The 20,015-nt window shown below is 43.5% G+C and overlaps 1 protein-coding gene across 3 annotated transcripts in view; it reads right to left on the bottom strand.

The window, feature by feature from the left end:
• Window positions 1-3,200: 3,200 nt before the first annotated feature.
• Window positions 3,201-20,015, bottom strand: part of ERCC6L2 (ERCC excision repair 6 like 2) — a 227,848-nt gene continuing 211,033 nt past the window's right edge. The window contains exons 23-25 of one of the 3 annotated variants that reach the window (XR_012645705.1): window positions 11,055-11,271; window positions 9,206-9,279; window positions 3,201-3,588 (exon numbers count right to left, since the gene is read on the bottom strand). The gene's annotated coding sequence lies outside the window, so the exon portion shown is untranslated. Of the gene's footprint in view, window positions 3,589-9,205; window positions 9,280-11,054; window positions 11,272-17,293; window positions 17,348-20,015 lie in introns of all 3 variants that reach the window. The other 2 variants (XR_012645706.1, XR_012645704.1) reach the window with 2 other exon arrangements.

Here is a 20,015-nt window from a genome sequence, read left to right on the forward strand (position 1 = left end):
CTGCCTGGAGATATATTAATATAAAACTACCTATACCTCTCTCCTTGAATTTCCCTTTAATCTTCCTTTTTGCCTCCAACCTAATAAAGAACTATCATACAGGTCTCTTCATGGGCTCTTTAGTGTATAGCATTGTAAGTGTCTAAAGAAATACTATTGTTGCAACTCAATGCATTATCAATAATCACTAATATATATGGTTACTTTATAAAAAAAATTGTCTACTCTTACAAGTGTCATTACTCCTTTCCCTGTTGTTTGTTCTGTTAATAAACTTTGTAACTGTTTGCACCTACACAAGCCTTCCTCTTCTTGTCTCACCCTTCTCCCTTAAAGCCAGCCTCCTGCCTGCCAGGGAAAATTCCACCAGCCTCTCTAATGGCGGTACAGGGTCAGTGCACAACCCCTGGGGCCTCCTGCCGGAGGTGGGTGGGGGCGGCCTGCAGAGGGGCAGGGCGACCTCTACTCGTCTCCAGGTCTCTGCCGTCCCCTCCTTATCCTCGTCCCAGGCCTCTTGAGGATCCAAGCGGTGTACTGGTGTGGGGTCAGTGTGGCCTCGGCCTGCGACTTTGCCTGCACCAACACAATGCTTACCTCCCACAGATGAACAACGTATAGTCCTGTGGCACTTTGTAGACTAACAGATATTTTGGAGCATAAGCTTTTGTGGACTAAGACCCACTATGTCAGATGTAAGTAATTCCAGGCTCATGAAAAGGAGGGAGTGCCCTCTAAGAGGAAGGCCAGAGTTGATGAGGTCAATTCAGTCATGGAGAATGTGGTTCACTTCCAGAAGCTAATGTGGAGACGTGAACACCAAGGCCATGTCTACATGTGCCCCAAACTTCGAAATGGCCATGCAAATGGCCATTTCGAAGTTTACTAATGAAGCGCTGAAATGCATATTCAGCGCTTCATTAGCATGCGGGCTGCCGCGGAGCTTCAAAATTGACTCACCTTGCCGCCGTGTGGCGTGTCCAGACGGGGCTCTTTTTCGAAAGGACCCCGCCTACTTCGAAGCCCCCTTATTCCCATGAGCTCAAGTAGGCGGCGTCCTTTTGAAAAGGAGCCCCGTCTGGACGCGCCGCGCGGCGGCAAGGCACGTCAATTTCGAAGCACAGTGGCAGCCCGCATGCTAATGAAGCGCTGAATATGCATTTCAGCGCTTCATTAGTAAACTTCGAAATGTCCATTTGCATGGTCATTTCGAAGTTTGGGGCACGTGTAGACGTAGCCCAAGAGAAGAGAAACTGCTTTTGTATTTGGCCAGCCATTCCCAGTCTTTGTTCAATGCTTGATTGGTATCAAATTTGCAAATGAATTGTAGCTTTGCAGTTTCTATTTGGAGTCTGTTTTGAAGTTCTTTTGTTGCAGGATGGTTACTTTTAAATCTGCTACTGAGTGTCCAGGGAGATTGAAGTGTTCTCCTACAGGTTTTTGTATGTTACCAGTCCTGAAATCTAATTTGTGTCCATTTATTCTTTTACCTAGAGACTGTCCAGTTTGGCCAATGTATATGGAAGAGGGGCATTGCTGGCACATGATGGCATATACTACATTAGTAGATGTGCAGGTGAATGAGCCCCCAGTGGTAGGGTTGATGGGGTTAGGTCCTGTGATGGTGTTGCTGGTGTAGATATGTGGGCAGGGTTGCCACCAAAGTTTGTTGCAGGGTTTGGTTCCTGAGTTACTGTTGTGCGGTCTATAGTTGCTGGTGAGAATTTGTTTCAGATTGGCAGGCTGTCTGTAGGAGAGGACTGGATTGCCTCCCAAGGTCTGTGAGAATGAGGGATTGTTGTCCAGGATGGGTTGTAAATCACTGATGATGCACTGGAGAGGTTTTAATTGGGGGCTGTATATGATAGTCAGTGCTGTTCTGTCATTTTCCTTGGTGGGCCTGTCTTGTAGCAGGTGACTTCTGGGCACACGTCTGGCTCTGTCAATCTGTTTCTTCACTTCCTTAGGTGGGTATTGTAGTTTCAGGAAAACTTGGTAAAGGTCTTTTAGATGTTGGTCTCTGTCTCAGGAATTGGAGCAAATGCAGTTATACCTTAGTGCTTGGCTGTAGACCATGGATTGTGTGGTGTGCCCTGGATAGAAGCTGGAGGCATGTTGGTGAGCATATTGGTTCATGGGTTTCTGGTATAGGGTGGTCTTTTTTTGACCATCATTTATTTGCACAGTAATGTCTAGAAGTGGATCTCTGGTGTGGGCTGGTCCAAGCTGAGGTTGATGGTGGGGTGGAAACTGCTGGAATCACAGTGGAACTCTTCAAAATCCTCCTTCCCATGGGTCCAGACAATGAAGATGTCATCAATGCAGTGCAAGTAGAGGCGAGACACTAGGGTAAGAGAGCTGAGGAAGCGTTGTTCCAGATCAGCCATAAAATTGTTGGCATACTGTGGCACCATGAGTGCCCAAAGCGGTGCCACTGATTTGAAGATATAAATTGTCCTCAAATTTAAAGTAGTTGTGGGTGAGGACAAAGTCACAAAGCTCTGCCACCAGTTGTGTCTTGGCCTCATCAGGGATACTGTTCCTAACAGCTTGAAGTCCATCTTCATGTGGGATATCACTGTAAAGGGCCTCTACATCCGTGTTGGCCAGGATGGTCTTTTCAGGAAGGTCACCAATGTAGTGTAGTTTCCACAGGAAGTTGGTGGTGTCTCCCATGGGTGTTGAGAGTTCACTGTGTTAAATGCTTTGAGACTCCCCAGATAGAAGCTAATATATATGTAAAGTATTATAATTGGAAGAAACGAAATACATGACTAATTTGCTGGTAGCAGCAAGAAGTGCTGATGCATAACATGGAAACAGTGTCTGTGCCATTTTACAGCAGTATATCAGTTTAGTGACCTCTTATGATAGAAAAAGAGCTTGGATAAACATGCCCTCCTAATTAGAAAGAAGTCAAGTGCTCCAGGAAAATTTTAAACATGCAGCTAGTTGCCTTACCCTTCCATTCATACATTGTACTTGGACTTGTTAAATTGAATCTTTTTGTGTCTAGCTTGAATGTCTCCCACCCACCCAAATATTTACCCTTAATGATCATGTTTGTCTGTGTAAAGAGGGTAGATTTAACTATCATTTTTAAAAAGTCACAAACTCTAGGTTTTTTTTCCCTTTCTGTAGCATCCACTTCTTTCTACCAATAAATCAATGTATATTCAAACATATTCAACCAACAGACCCATTAGATCTCAGATAGCAGTGAAGAGGATATTTTGCTATCTATACTGTTAAAGTATTGTTTTTATTGTACATTTCTTTCAAAATTATCAAGGAAAAATGTACACCCACTATGTTATCTGTGGAACATGTCATGCAAACAGAAGTGCAAAATGAACAATACTAAGACTCATGTTGCTAGTATTTTGAGATGATAAAGCAGTCAAAGGGAAAATGTGTGGGAAATGCTTCTGTTCCCTTTAGTTGACACAACAGACCAGCCTCCCTGGGGTTCCTCCCTCTCTATGTTCTCTTCCATTGGGGAATGGTCACAGAAGTGTTGCTCAAGCTGTTCGAGGGATTCAGATGGTCTCTCAGGTCTTTGCAGCTCCCTTCACAGTGATTTCTCCCTTGCTGAAAAGGTAAGAGGAACAGGGATCAGGCATTTGGCTGCACTGCTGGACCTTATCCACAGTCTACATCCTTTCCCTGTGGATGCCTTTATCCCTAAAGGTACTAACTGGCTTCCTTCCTGTAGATAGTCACTCCTTCGCTCGATTGCCTGTCTTAAGCACATCCTCTACTTGGAGCATGCTCTACAGCTGCTAAGGGATGAACTTCTTGGCCATGCTTCTCCCTCACCTCTTTAATCTCAGTGAGGGGTGAACACCTCACAGAGGAGCAAACCATTCAGTGTGAAGTCAGGGCTGCCTAGAATCACCTTGTGATACTCAGACTGACTCTGAAAGCCTACCAGTGTTTGGTTAGGGGCTCCCACATTGATCACCTGGGGTGACAAAGCTCTTGCACAGGACAATTGATTATCCTACTCCCTCCTTCTTAGGGTAGAACTCCTCTCAATTTCTGACTCCAGATGAAACAGTAGATATTACAGCTTAGTGAACAATCCCGCACTGATCCCTTGGAATTGTCCATTTGACCTAACAAGCCTCCTCCATCTCTAATTTCTGTGCTAAAATAATGATTAAAAGTAATGGCCAATGAATCTACTGCATGTGATCATTTTTCAATGATCACAACTTACACACAGCATGCAGTTAGAAGTGCATTTATTTATGGCATATGAGACTATGATGTTCATAGTCCACCTCCTATAGAGTGGGAGTGGGGGTGGATTGGGACAAAAACAGTATTAACACAAAGATGGGAACTCCCATAGCATATCAGCAACGTACTACAGAGAAGTGCAGGATAGCATTCAAGAAGAATCCATCTCTCTGGGTGGGCTGCCCAGCACCACACATAGCTTTACTATGTAGGACGGCAAAGTTCAAGGGAAGCTTGAGAGAACTGTGACTCTCAGTGTTGTGCCCAATATTCTGAACCACACAAGGCTAAAGTACACACACTGAATAACAAGAGAAAGACCTCCCTGAAAGCACAAATGTTGCTGGGGTTACCCATTTGTAAACATCCTGAGAAACAGCAGTGTTTCCCTTTCAGTTGTAGGGTGACTTCACCTCCTAGGATAGCATGAACAGCTTAGTTTAGATAGTTGCTACCATCATATGTATTACACAGTTAAAAAAAAAATTCATGGCAAAAGAGCAAAAATCACATCTGGCCAGATCCTCAGCTATGGCTAAGCTGCTCTAAGCCCCCACTATGGTTGTGAGCAAAAAAAGCTGGACCTGCTGCTGCTAACACCCCCAAATGATTAAAATTGCCGCTAGGGATCAGCATTAGATGGGGGTATCTCGCACTAGCCCTCTTTCTTCTTGCTCTGCAAACTTTTCCATGCTTTGTAGACTGCAAGGAAAATATTATCTAAGGCTACGTCTACTCTACAAGATAAAACTGACTTTTAATGAATTTGATTTTTTTAACCTAGTTCTTATGAATTCCCATATATGGCCTCAAACCTTCCTGAATTTTGACCCAGCATTTCTCCGTGTCAAGTTACCACATCTCCATTGTCTTATTCATGTTTGACTGCACAATGCATTGTGGGTACCTATCCCACAGTGCCCTAGCCCTGTTGCATTCTGGGAGTTTTGCACTGCAGAGTTGTGGGGGAAAAATTGCTGCAGTTGCTTGTGGGTGTTTGATGTCACTAGTCCAGAATGCAAAACACTCACTGTGTGAAAACAAATGGGAGATCATGACATTTTCTCCAGCACAGTGCTAGTGCAAGCATAGATCCTCAAATGCTTCAAGTCATTGCACAGACTGTTATGGCAACTTCCTGCTTTGTCATGTACTTTTTCATTCTACTACAAAGGGAGATGATGGTCGAGGATGATAATGAAGAAGAAGATTTTGAAGAGGACAACCGCAGTGCAAGAACTCAGAAATGTTGGCTGCCCTGAGTGCATTGCTGAGAGTGGAGCGGCAGTTTTGGGCTCGTGAAACCAGCACACTCTGGTGGAGCCATCTCATTAGGAGTCCTGGGATGACCAGAAGTGGCTGTAGAACTTTTGCAAGTCCACTGTTATGGAACTTTATGTTTTGCTGACCCCCTGCCCTGAAGCACAGCAAAATAAGAATGAGACCAGTTGCAGCAGTATACAAGTGAACAGCAATCATTCTATGGAAGTTTTCAATGCCTGACAGTTACCGGTCAGTGGCAAATCAATTTGGGGTGGGCAGACTTACAGTGGGGACAGTGGTGATGTAGGTGGCCAATTCAATCTGTTGGCATCTCCTGAGGAAGATTGTGACCCTGAGAGATGTACAGGCCATATTGAATGGCTTTGGTGCTATGGAGTTTCTAACTGCAGTGGTGCAATAGATGTCATGCACATCCTCATCATGGTCTTAGACCACCTGGCCTGTGAGTACATAAACAAAAAGGGATACTTGTCAATGGTGTCGCAGGCATTGGTGGATCACAAAGGGTGTTTCGCTGACATCAATGTGGGATGGTTGGGAGAGGTTCACAATGCACACATCTTCAGAAATTCTGGTCTGTGCACAAAGGACTTGGATATGACTTTTTCCCCCAGACTGGAAAATCAAGAATGGTGATGTGGAGATGCCTATAGCAATAGTGGGTAACCCTGCTTACCTTCTGATTCCTTTCCTCAGGAAGGCATACACAGGAGCCCTGGACTGCAGCAAGGATAACTTAAATCAATGACTCAGCAAGTGCAGAATAGTGGTGGAATGCAGCTTTTGCCATTTAAAAGTGAGGCTCAGGTGTTTATTGACCCATTTGGACCTTTGTGAAATTATTCTCTCCCGTGTGATAACAGCGTGCTGTATTTTTCATAATATTTGTGAATCTAGGTGGAAGAATTTCATGAGTGCCTGGAATCCAAAGACTGATGCCATAAGCAGGGCTTATTCACAGCTGCCTACAAGACCATTCTCCAATAACCATGTGGCAATCAGGGAGGCTTTGAAACATAGCTTCATGAATGAGCTGCCAGACCCATGATTACGCTGTATTTCACTGTTGTAATACCACCACCTAATACCCAAAATAATTTCTGCTGTCTACCAAATGTGAACCAATAAATCAGACCATGGCTTTCACAGAAAGACTGCTGTTACTTGTGGGGGAGGGTGTTAAGTTATGGGAAGAATGGATGTAAAAGGAGGGCTACTTTCACTAAAACATGGGCAGCTATGTTATCGACCCTCCCCCTCCCACAAGTCTTCTGCCACGAGTCCTCTGCAGACCTTGGTGTAGCAGTGGGCAGCTGTGCCATCAGCCATCTCCAAGCCCCTCACCAAGTCCCTCTACTGTGAGTTCTCTGTGGACCTTGGCATAGCAGTGGGCAGCTGTCCCCTGTGAGTCCCTGCAATGATTTGTGCTCCCCACTCCCACCACACATCAGTAGCAAAAAAATCCACCATGGTTTTCATCAAAAGAATAAATTATTTTGTTGGGGGAGAGAAGGTTAAACAGAAGGGGAAAGAAGGGGTGTCAAGGTTGGTGGAAAAGCCTTTAGCAGTGGCTCTTGGGTGGTAGAGTGGCAGACTGACTTTGCCCTCCATCACTGCACTCAGGGACCATGATGACAGGGGGGTGAGTGACCTGCATTCAGGGGAGTCCAGGCAGCAGGGAGCGGAGCCCACCTTGGTCCATAGGAAGTCCGTCTGCAGCTCCAGCATGAAGCACAGGACATCAGTTTGTGTGCCCATTGCTGTAATGAGCTTTGCTGTGTCTTCCCTCAGGTTTACTCTCTCTGGAACTCAAGCACAGTCTGCTGACACTGTGCTGTGTTCCTTTTGCTCGCTGCAGTTTCTGCAGGAGCCCACTCCACATGCTACAGGATAAGGTTGCTTCCTCACCCTGTCTCCCACACTGGGGATGCCTGACAGAAAGTGAAGGTCAAAACTGAGTCACAATTCACACAAAATGCTTACCCATGGAATGAATGGGTGTCCGTCTTTACAATCAGGCCACTTAAGCCTTCTTACGGATGACAAGGATTCAAACTATGTATTGCACAAGCCATCACTTAACCACACCATTTGATCATGAACAGGGCACAGTATTGTCCTTTTTTACAAGGTTCGGTAGGCAAAGTAGGGGAAGAAGCTGGTGTCCTGGCGCAGGGAGAAAAGTTTTTTTGGCTGCTCCCTGGGGCAATCCTCTGCAAGGAAAACTCATCTGTGCTGGACATGCCAGTGTGCATGATCAGGGTCTGCAGAGCCCAGCAGATGTGTTGTGAGGGGGAGGGATTCAATTCCAGCCACATGGACAGCTGGGTGGCATGGGATTCCTGTAAAATGAAAAGAAATGTGGAGTGAGGGGAGGGGAGATTTCCAGCTGCGTGGCAGAGGAAAAAAGCTTCTCAGTATTCCCTGGAACAGCCCTCATCAGGGAAAAGGCTGTGTAAAGCAGGGAAAACCAGTGCTGGACATGCTGGTGTGCGTTTCCAGGATCTGCAGAACCAAGCAGCCACTTTGCAAGGGGAGAAGGGTTTGAGTCCAGCTGCATGGATGGCTGGGTGAGGAGGGATCCCTGCAAAGTGAAAAGAAAAGCATGGGAAAAGGAAATGGGAGGGGAGAAGGCCTGGAGAGCCTGCCAGCCATGTGGAGGGGAGAAGACAGAGTGCCCGCCAGACACACAGAGAGGGAAAGATGGAACGCGAGCCAGCTGCATGGATGGGGGAAGACAGAGCGCCCACCAGCCATGTGGTGTGGCAATGTGCTCCAGGGAAATGTAAAAGGGCGGGAATCTAAATTCCCCTGCTTCTTTAAGTCACCAAAGAAGAATTCCCCCTCCTAAGAATAACAGACAGCAAAAAACAAGAGCTGCTCATCTTGTGTAAGCAGATGGGAAATTTGCCAAAATGCTGTGTGGTGCTGTGATACCAGATCACTATCTGGTTGCCTGGTATGGCAAGGTGTGCTACCGTGGAAGCCACAATTAGTCTGACCTGCCCAAAAACCTTGTGCGAAATATATGAGTACCTTCCTGGTGATTTCCAGAAAGGATAAGCACTCCATCTCCAGAAATATTAACATGCTGTTCTGAAGGCTGATCCATAGAAAGCCCATACCCATACCTATACCTATACCTATACCTATAGCCAGCCACAACCTGCTTCTAGCATTCAGAAAAAAATACCAGACCAGATGACCCCTGGCAGCCTGGGGACTGGTGTAGAGGGGACCTGTGTAGGGGGGGAGCAACATAGAGGGGACTGGCTCCAGGTCTATTGCGAAGAGTGCTGGGCTGTTGGAAAGAGCTTTCTCAGGCCACCGCTGGTTGCCCCCTTCCTCCTCTCCATTGGGCTCTTCATCCTGGCCCCCCCAGCTCCTCTTGGCTCACCCTGGACTCCAGAACAGGACCTCCAGAAGTGTTAAAATTCAGAGTGGGCAACATAGTTGGGTCCCCCCCAAAAAGCACATGCAGCTGTTCGTAATAGTGACAAGTCTTTGGGGATGACCTGTACCTCCAGTTGGCTTCCTGGACTTTGTGACAGACCTGACGGAATTCTTTCACCTTCACCTGGCATTGCTGAGAGTTCCAGGAGTGACCTCTGGTGATCATCATGTGCGACATCTTCTCAAATAATTACACATTTCTCTTGGAGACTCAAAGTCCACTCACCCCGATTCATCTCTCCAAACTGCAAGGAGATCCAGAACCTCCTGATGGCTCCATGATGGAGCTCTCTTGTGACCCTGAGAAGTAAGCAGACTACTACCCTGAGTGCTCATGATTGCAAGAGATGGCTATCGATGCGGTGACTACCAGCTTAGTGAGATATCTGCTGATGTATTGTGATGCAATGAGCAAAAAGAAAGTTTAGCTTCTGGGTGCCTCATATTTCCTGGGCTTGCTGGTGAGGAATTCAAATGCACAGGCTTCCTGTGACCTACTTCCTGATAAAATGTAATAGAGAATTGCATCTCTGCTACAGAATAGGATGCTTCAAACACCATGAAAGGAGATCAAACTTTCCCATAGGATTATATCAAATTGAGACAGACCAATATTGCCTCCACTCCTAATGAATTCTGTAGGATTTTCCCGTAAGCACTGGATTGGCTTGAGGGGTAGAGAGAAAGGGATGAATCCCCAGATCTGAATCTGACTCAAATTTCTGGGCCACATCTGAAACCTGACAGGGCCTGGTTTTTCCTTTGGGGTTAGGAAATAGAGAACATTCCATGAGGATGGAACAGTCTAGTTATAGCCTGGCCCAAGGCAAAGGAAAATCTCACAAGAGCAACTGTTAATTTGCATAATATTTCCACTATTAAAAGTTGCAGAAATCTTTCAAAAATCAGCAATCTCGAGGTTTCTACATAACTGAGCAGTGAAGGCAATTTCATTGTGACTTTGAACCTGGATGTGAATCCAGGCTCTAGAGGGGCTAGAACAATTTTTGTAGAGAGGGGGTGCTGGAAACAAATGAACCAAACTGTAAATTTTGTATATAATGGAAACACCTTCAAGTCAGGGGATACTACAGCATTGTCATCTCCCCTCCATACCCTTAGTTCCAGCACCTATGCTAGGCCCTGATTTTGCCTTGAACACAATTCTAAACCTAATCAAAATCTGTAGTTCATCTCTCAAGTCCACCCCTACCTACTTAGACTTATGATTAATTTTATACACCAGGAAGAATCCTATTGAATTCAGTGGGACTAGCCACAGAGTGTGAAGTTAAGAATGTATATATCTCTTTGTAGGGTTGGGTCCTTATACTTTGATCTTTTAAAACACGTGCTCCTCACATAGGCTTTGGGTGCATTTACCATTTTAAAACCTCATGGGTCAAAATCATCTGTATACTGTATCCCCTGTTGACCCACAGCTTTGTAGATCATAATATAATGCACTGAAATTCTATAATAACCCCCCCTGCTTTTATATCAATTTAGTACTTTAAAAAAGATAGAGATGATAAAGACATCAAGGACCTCTAAGGTTTCCTGCATACCTTACAGGTTTGATCATAATTTATTTTTCAGGTATGATTACCATTTTCCTCAGTGACCCTGATGTTATCTTCATTTTGGTATGGACTCTTATTGTTGCAAGATGAAATATCCATTTATCTTTCGGCAAGAATTACATGCTCTGTCTTTTCTTAAAGAGGGAACCTAGCCATGACTTCTTTTTTATGAATTTTTTTCTAACATGGAAATAGACTGTGGTGAACAAATAGAATTAAATAGATTATCTTCTGTTCATGCTGATAAAACTAAAATCAAGGTAGCATTAAATATAGCCATCAGTGTGTTGGGGGTTTATTTTTAGAAATCCACTATTCTAGACAAGAATGAGAATTTTAACCCTTACTTTTACTGGTTAGTACAGTGTTTCTGAAGAATGCGTCATAATTCTAAATTCACTCTGAATTCCTAGGGACAGTGTTGCCACCTCTTTGATGTTGGAAAAAACAATGTACAGCCAAAGCTTTGGGCTTGCAGAAAAATTTACCCACCTTTGCATTGAGAATGATGAGGATTCTCAATAAGCAACCACCTACGCCAACACGATTCCAAATCTGGAGGTAGCAGTCACTGTATCAAGTAAGGGATGGGACTGAGCATATCTCTGGATTGAGCCGTCTCTCTGGATTGAGCCAGACACTCTACTGACTGAGCGAACTCTCTGGATTGAGCAGACTCTCTGGCTCAAGGAAGGAGGTCTCTCTGGGACTTGAAAAGACAGAAGCGTAGTCATTGACACTGCCACCAAGGAGGGATTTGAAAACCACCATTCCATGAGGTCCTTTCCCTCATGCATTGTCTCTCTCTCTCCTTTTGCTACTTTTTCGTATCCAAACTATCTACCCTTCCCCCTTCATGAGATTCACATAATGATCATGCTCACTGTCACTGGACATGATACGGGTTGGACGGTCCCCCTTGGAGCTAAGCCATCTTTCTCCAAATAACTCAAAAAAGAAACTCTCCAGAGTTTTCAAAATAGTCTCAAACTTTAGGTTAATCTTAAAATAAATCAAATAATTGAAACATTTCTCACATCGGATCTGGATTTAAATATTTTCATAGTATCACTGTTCAAGTACAGAATAAAGCTCACTAGTGAAAACTGAAGCCGATGTAACTATTTAGTTTATCAAAGCAATGAAATGATTAAATACATGAACAAAGTGAATAGTAAATTTAATTTTTTAAAATTCAACTCATTTTTACAGTCTGCATATGGATTTCTATATTGACATTCATTTTCCCTTTAATGAAAATTCTCTTGTTCCTTTTGCAATATCACTTGATTACTAAAGTATCAAGCATACTGCAGTTCCGACACAACAGTAATAAGCATCCAGCTCAAAATCACATGAGGTGCTTCCTTGAACCAGGTACAGGCGGTCTGATTTAGGGCTTAGGCCCCCTTTAACTATAAACTGTTGTGTAATAGACAGCCATCCTAGAATGCCTTGAGCATCGATTGTGATTGCAAAATGAAGCATACAATCTAATAAAGTCAACGGGAATCTTTTCACTGATTTAAATTGGCTTTAAAGTGGGCTCTTAGACCCACAACCTCAAAGATATTTAGGGCGTTAGTAATCTATGAGAATCTGGGCCTTACTCCCTTCTTTTTGTATCATTGTGAAGAGATTCCACTGGATAGCTGTGTTTTGATCCTATCTTGTCATAGGAAAATATAAAAGAAGTTCATGCAAGGGAAGTAGTGAATTTGCCATCTCCTGAAGGCTTCATTCTGAGATGTCATGCCTCTCAGAGAGAAGTTTTGATCAAGCACTCTAGCAGAAATACTACCTACATAGTCCTACAGCATGATGATAGTTGTCCTTCAAGAACTGCTTAAGCTACATATTTAATCCGACGTCCTGGGAGCACCAAGAACTGTCATTGATGTAGAAGGTGCTCTCTAGGGTGCCCAATCAACTGTAACCTGTTACAACTTCCTTGCTCATGACTCTCCCTAGTTTAGCTTGCTTTCATCAGGCCTGAACAAATACTTTTCTGTACCCTTTAACCACAGCCAAATGGAAAGTGCTTTCAAAAATATTAAAAACTCTAATATAGATCTATGATTCAGGCTGATCCAACAGAAAAATCTATTTTATTCACCATGGTCCTTGTGTAGATTACAGTCCATCAGACTTGCCAAAGATTTGCTGCTGCAGACAAGGATCGTCCACTGCCATCTCATCTTATGTTCTGGGATTGTCCCAGGATATAACCCTTTTGGCTAGAAGTGGATGGTAGAGTTAGTCTGTTAATGGCTACAGCCCTAAAAGTGATTTCCAAGAATTGTGTTTTGCGCTCTAGCTCATCAGCTTGGAAACTCATGGAACCCTTGGTTCTAGAGCAATGCTTAAGAACATAAGAACATAAGAATGGCCATACAGGATCAGACCAGAGGTCCATCTAGCTCAGTATGCTATCTGCCAACAGTGGCCAATACCAGGTATCCCACAGGAAGTGAAACAAACAGGTAACAATCTCTCTCTATCCTCTAACAGAGTCCAGGAACACCTTTCTTTAACCATGCTGGCTAATACTGGACCTAACCTCCATGAATTTATCTAACTCTTTTTTAAACCCTGTTATAGTCCTGGCCTTCACAGCCTGCTCTGGCAAGGGGTTCCACATTTTGATGGTGTGCAGTGTGAAGAAGAATTTCCTTTTATTTGTTTTAAACCTGCTGCCCATTAATTTCATTTGGTGTCCTCTAGTTCTTATATTATGGGAACGAGTAAATAATTTGTCCTTGTTCACTTTTTCCACACCACTCACAATTTAATATACCTCTATCATATCCTCCTCAGTCTCTCAGCTAAAAAGTCTTAGTGGCTCCATCTACCCTAGCTGAAAACTTCAAAATGGCCATGTAAATGGCCATTTTGAAGTTTACTAATGAAGCACTGAAATACATATTCAGTGCCTCATTAGCATGCGGGTGGCTGCAGCACTTTGAAATTGATGCAGCTTGCCGCCGCGTGGCTCGTCCAGACGGGGCTCCTATTCGAAAGGACCCCGCCTACTTCGAAGTCCCTTTATTCCCATCTGCTCATAGGAATAAGGGGACTTCGAAGTAGGCGGGGTCCTTTTGAAAAGGAGCCCCGTCTGGACGAGCTGCGCGGCGACGAGCTGCGCGGCGGCGAGCCGCGTCAATTTCGAAGCACCATGGCCACCCGCATGCTAATGAGGCACTGAATATGTATTTCAACGCTTCATTAGTAAACTTCGAAATGGCCATTTGCATGGCCATTTTGAAGATTTTGGCTAGTGTAGACACAGCCAGGCTCTTTAATCTCTCTTCATAGGGAACCCATTACAAACCTCCTAATCATTTTGGTTCCCTTTTCTGAACCTTTTCTAATACCATTCTATCTTTTTTGAGATGAGGTGATCACATCTGTACACAGTATTCATGGAAGGGTATAAACTGTTTAGGAAGAACAGACAGGGGAGAGAAGGAGGAGTTGCGCTCTAGGTGAGGGAGCAGTATGATAGCTCAGAGCTCCAGTATAAGGAAGGAGAAAAAACCAGCTGATTGTCTTTGGGTTAATCTTAGAGGAGGAAACAAGAGAGGTGGTGTTGTAGTTGGTGTCTGCTATAGATCACCGGATCATGGAAATGAGGTAGCTGAGGACTTCTTCAGACAACAAAGAACAATAACAGGCCCTGGTTCTCATGGAAGACTTTAATCATCCAGCCTTTTGTTGGGAGACCAATACAGCAGCACACAGACAATCCAGGAAGTTTTTGGAGAATGTTGGGGATAACTTCTTGGTACAAGTGCTGAAGGAACCAACCAGGGCTGTGCACAACCTGACCTGCTGCTCACAAACAGGGAAGAACTAGTAGGTGAAATAGAAGTGGTTGGCAACCTGGGCTGCAGTGACCATGAGATGGTAGCTTTGAGGATCCTGACAAAAAGAAAAAAGGTGAGCAGTGATATACAGACCCTCCATTTCAAAAGAGCAGACTTGGACTGCCTGAGAGAACTGATGGGCAGGATCACTTGGGAAATGAAGATGAAGGGGAAAAGAGTTCGAGAGACCTGGCAGCGTTTTCAAAACATCTTACTGAAGGCACGGGAACAAACCATCCTGCTGCATAGTAAAAAATGCAAACATGGTAGGCAATCAGCTTGGCTTAACAGGGGAATCCTTGGTCAGCTTAAATTCAGAAAGGATGCATATAAGAAATGGAAATGTGGACAGATGACTAAAAAGCAGGATAAATATATGGCTGGAGGATGCCAGGAAGTATTCAGGAAAGCAAAAGCACAGTTGGAACTGCAGCTGGTGAGGGATGTGAAGAGTAACAAGAAGGGTGTCTACAGGCATGTTAACAGTAAGAGGGTTATCAGAGAAGGTGGGGGGCCTTTACTGGATGAGAGAGGTAACCTAATGACAGATGAGGTAAGAAAAGCTGAAGTACTCAATGCTTTTTTTGCCTCAGATTTCACAGACAAGGACAGCTCCCACACAGTGGGGCTAGACAATGCAATATGGGAAGGTGGAAGGCAGCCACTGGGGTTGGGGGGGAGAAATGAGTTAAGAGCTACCTAGAAAAACTAGATGTACACAAATGCATGGGTCTGGATGTAATGCATCCAAGGGAACTGGCAGACGTCATTGCCAAGCCTTTGGCCATTATCTTTGAAGACTCTTTGAGATCAGGAGAGATCCCAGATGACTAGAGAAAGGCAAATGTAGTGCCCACCTTTAAAAAAGGAAAGAAGGACAATCAAGGGAATTACAGACTATAGATTTTACCTCAATCCCTGGGAAAATAATGGAGGGGATCCTCTAGGAATTCATTTTGAAGCACTTGGAAGAGGGGAAAGTGATCAAGAGGAGTCAACATAGATTCACCAAGGGCAAGTCATGCCTGACCAATTCGATTACCTTCTATGATGAGGTAACAGGCTCTGTGGACATGGGGAAGTCAGTGGATGTGATAAACCTGGACTTCAGCAAAGATTTTGGTATAGTCTCCCACAACACTCTTGCCCATAAGTTGAGGAAGTGTAGATTAGATTCATGGACTGTAAGATGGACAGAAAGCTGGCTTGACAGTCAGGCCCAACGGGTAGTAATCAATGGCTCAATATCTGGATGGGAGTCGGTTTCAAGCAGAGTGCCCCAAGGGTCAGTTCTGGGGCCAGTGTTTTTCAACATCTTTATTAATGACCTGCATGAGGGACCAGACTGCACCCTCAGCAAGTTTGCAGACAACACTAAGCTAGGAGGAGAAGTAGATATGTTGGAGAGTAGAGATAGGATGCAGAGTGACCTGGATCAATTGGTAGAGTGGGCCAAAAGAAATCTGACACAGTTGAGCTAGGAGAAGTGTAGAGTCCTGCACGTGGGATGAAAGAATCCTATGCATTGTTACAGGCTGGGGACCAACTGGCTAAGCCACTGTACGGTGGAAAGGGACCTAGGGGTTATGGTAGATGAAAGGCTGGATATGAGTAAACAGGGTGTCCTTTTAGCCAAGAAGGCTAATGGCATATTAGTGTGCATTAGGAGGAGCACTGGGAGCAGACTGAGAGAAGTGGTTGTTCCCCTCTAAGCGGCACTGGTGAGGTCACATCTGGAATATTGTGTCCAGTTTTGGGCTCCCCAGTATGGAAAGGATGTGGATTTGCTGGAGAAGGTTCAGCTGAGGGCAACAAAAATGATTAAGGAGCTGGAGCACATGACTTCTGAGGACAGGCTGAGGGATTTGGGCTTATTTAGTTTACAGAAGAGAAGGCTGAGGGGTGATTTAATAACAGTCTTCAACTTCCTGAAGGTGAGCTCTAAAGAGGATGGAGAGAAACTGTTCTCAGTGGTGACAGATGGCAGAACAAGGAGCAATGGTCTGAAGTTAAAGAGGGAGAGGTGTAGGTTAGACATTAGGAAAAACTACTTAACCAGGAGGGTGGTGAAGCATTGGAATGCATTGCCTAGAGAGGTGCTGGATTCTCCATCCCTCCAGGTTTTTAAGTCCCCGCTTGACAAGGTCCTGTCTGGGAAGACTTAGTTGAGGTTCATCCTGTTTGAAGCAGTGGGCTAGACTAGATGACCTCCTGAGGTCCCTTCCAGCCCTGAGAGTCTCTGATTCTATGTAGACTTACCTTGGTTTTACATAAGGGCAATAAGATATTTTTCGTCTTACTCTCTTTCCCATTTTTAATGATTCCTAACATCTTGTTTGCTTTTTTTTTTTTTTTTTTTGACTGCTGCTGCACACCGTGTGGATGTTTTCAGAGAACTCCAAGATGTCTTCCCTTTTTCTTTCTTTCTTTTTCACTTAAAGCTAAATTAGCCCTCATTATATTGTATGTATAAGTGGGGCTGTTTTCTCCATTGTGCATTATTTTACATTTATCCACATTACATTTCAATTGCCATTTTGTTACCCGATCACTCAGTTTTGTGAGATCCTTAGGAAGTTCTTCACAGTCTGCTTTGGTCTTAACTATCCTGAGCAGTTTAGTATTGTCTGAAAACTTACTTGTAACCAAATGACTCATATTGCATAGAGGGAAGAGCACTTGCCTTGGAGGACAGAAATTAGCACAGTCTTTGCTGATAAAGCAGCTAGAGAGTGGGTAACACTTTGGAGAAGAGGAAACAGGCAATTTCAAAAAGATTTGGTCTGACTTTTTAGAAATCTTTGTTCCCATCCCCTAGGAATGAATAAAAATGTGTCTCTCTTTACCCTTCCTGGTCTTCCTTACCTTTCCTTTTGTTTTCTTTCTTTCCAGTCTTTTGATTTAGTTTTATGTTCTTTCCTGATTTTGGGGAGAGGAAAGTTTTAAAAAAGAAAAGAAAAAAGGGAAAAGAGGAAAGAAAAGCTCTCTTTAGTTAAATGCTCCTTATTAGGCTTAGTACTGGAGTAAGGGGATGAAATTCTCTGGCTTGTGTTAATCTGCAAATACTAGGACCTAAACACCCCTTCTGGCTGTTAAAATCTGGTATTAAATAGTGGATAAAAATTCATTATAATATTAGTTTGAGCAAGTTCTGTCTTGGTAACTCAGTTTCTCCTTCAGTGACATAGGGGTACTTAAAAATTACAATTTCTTCAGAAAGTGCTTTGTGATCTTCAAATGAAAACTGTTATAAAAGCACCAATTACTATTATTATCATGAACACAAAAAGCAACAGCCGCACTAGATATAATTCTGGGGGTTATTTCTGGGGTTTCTGCCTCAGATATTCCAGTAGTTATTACTTCCAAATCTTCACAGAGCCAGAGTATTTTAACATACAGGACCTGAATCAATCAGCACCTCTTTTCAGAAAGGGCACGGATGTTCTAATGCTAAGCACAAGCTTAATGTGCTGTAGGTACTTTTAGAGTACTTAAAGTTTGCCAAGTATACAACTTGTTCTAACAGAGCTTATTGTTCATACTGAGTCATCATAAAGAAATCTGTTTGAAAATAAACAAAAACAGCCCCCAGTGTGTTCATGAAAGCTTAGTTTAACTTCCATCATCACCAACAATTATTATTTTTATTTTATTATAAAGAACATGATTTCTGTGAGCAAAATCAAGAGATTTGCAGCAGCTGTACCACCTTGGGCTATAACTTCCCCAAATCTCATAAACAAAGCAGAGTGAAACCTGCTCAGCACTTACATGAGAGACCTTTTAGAAAAATATACTGTGCAGCTTGGAAGTAGATTATTCACTAGGTTTCTCCCTTTTGTTCTGCAGAGAATTAGGGGCCACCATGCCAGAAGTTTTGGTTGTTCTGAAGAAATCATAAAATGGATGTTTAGACAGCATGCTGAAATTAAAGAGCCTTTGGCACATTTTGCAAGTGTTGCAATGTTGCCCAGATCAAATTGCTGTCTGAATAATCACTTCTGCCTAATTAAAGTTCCTCTGTAGTTTCAATTGGATACAGTATTCTTCATTTTCCAATTTAAAATATAACAATGTTTTACAGTTTTAAATGACTGCTGGGCTCCACCACACAGGTGGTGGCACTTTCCTGATGGGTAAAGTGATTTCTGTATACAGAAAAGGCAGTTTTTATAGAATGTAAGTGGTTTAGGATCCTTTGGAAGAAAGATACGGCATAAAAATATAAGTCATTTTGATTATTGATATAGAAATGGGCAAAAAAAACCTTTGGAACAAAACTAAAACTGAAATCCTATAAAAATCTCAGAGTGTAAAATCTCTAAGAGCAAATACAGTGCACTACAAAAATGAATGGTGGTGATTTAAAGGTCAATTTTGTAGCTTTAAAAATGCTAAAAGATGGCAATGAATGAACATAAATGAGACTTCTGGTCACCAGAAAGACCCACCTTCAAGCATTTAGATAAAAGCAAGAAACTCTGAAGTGTTGACAACTTGACTGGAAATGTTCCCATGTTATAATCTAGGGTTAATTTTCCTTGAGATCATTTGGATGAGCTATATATACAATTCCTCTAGAATTTAGGCAGTATTCATCATATGGTGGTCCCCAAGGATTTGCTGCCCTGAAGGTGATAATTGAGGTCTCATTTACTATGCAAGGCAAACACAGACAGGCCCCTCCAGCTGTTGGTTTTGGGCTTTAGACTAGCACCCTTTGCTAGCACTTAATTCTGTCAGCAGACCTGTGAAAAGGGCTGTCTGAGAGGCAGCCAGGAGGCAGGCAGAGTATGCTACCAAATGGGAACTAGGATGTATTTTTAGTACAGAATGTTTTTTCCAATTAAAAATAAAACTATCTGGTATGTGCATAAACTTGTTAGATTTTGATCTATGGGCTTTATCATTCCCCTTCCCCATACCTTCCCTTGGAGCAACTGATCCCACAATTTAAATAACAAAGTTCCACATACTTGCTAAAACGTTTACATTGACAGCATATCCCAGAATCCTCCCATTTACCCTAAATGCTCTGTGTCACAACAACCAGTTGGAGGCTGGGCTACATACAGCCCTCCGGTATCTGCCAACATCATTCTAAATGTTGGCCATAGTAGCTTGTCTTTCAGAGGAAGTGAAATGGGGAACTCACATGCAGGCCTGTTGATGGGTGGGTAGGGGGCAATTGTCCCTGGACCCCTTTGAATTGCTGTGGCACCGCTACTGCATGGGGCTGTGGAGAAGGGACCCTAGCACCATGATCCAGGCAGCACTGAGGGCCAAATGCCCACCATTCCATTTTTGGTCCCACCCCTTCCAGGGCACAGAGCCAGACCTCCTCCCACCTTGACCCAGGGCCCATGGAATGTCTCAGCACCACTGCTCACATGGATCTCAGTACACAAGCTAGTTATATATTTATGAAAGGCAATGAACTGCAGGATGTTTAGTGCTTCTGGGAAACAATTGTCTTTGTAATCCTGGTTTGCTCCCAACATTTTTAAAATCGTGCCATTCATATTTTATGTAAGTTCTCAATGAATACATGTTTGGATAATCCAGGTTTACCTGTGCTTCATGT

Source organism: Carettochelys insculpta, chromosome 5, assembly GCF_033958435.1.
Source record: "Carettochelys insculpta isolate YL-2023 chromosome 5, ASM3395843v1, whole genome shotgun sequence".
Taxonomy (NCBI): Eukaryota; Metazoa; Chordata; order Testudines; family Carettochelyidae; genus Carettochelys; species Carettochelys insculpta.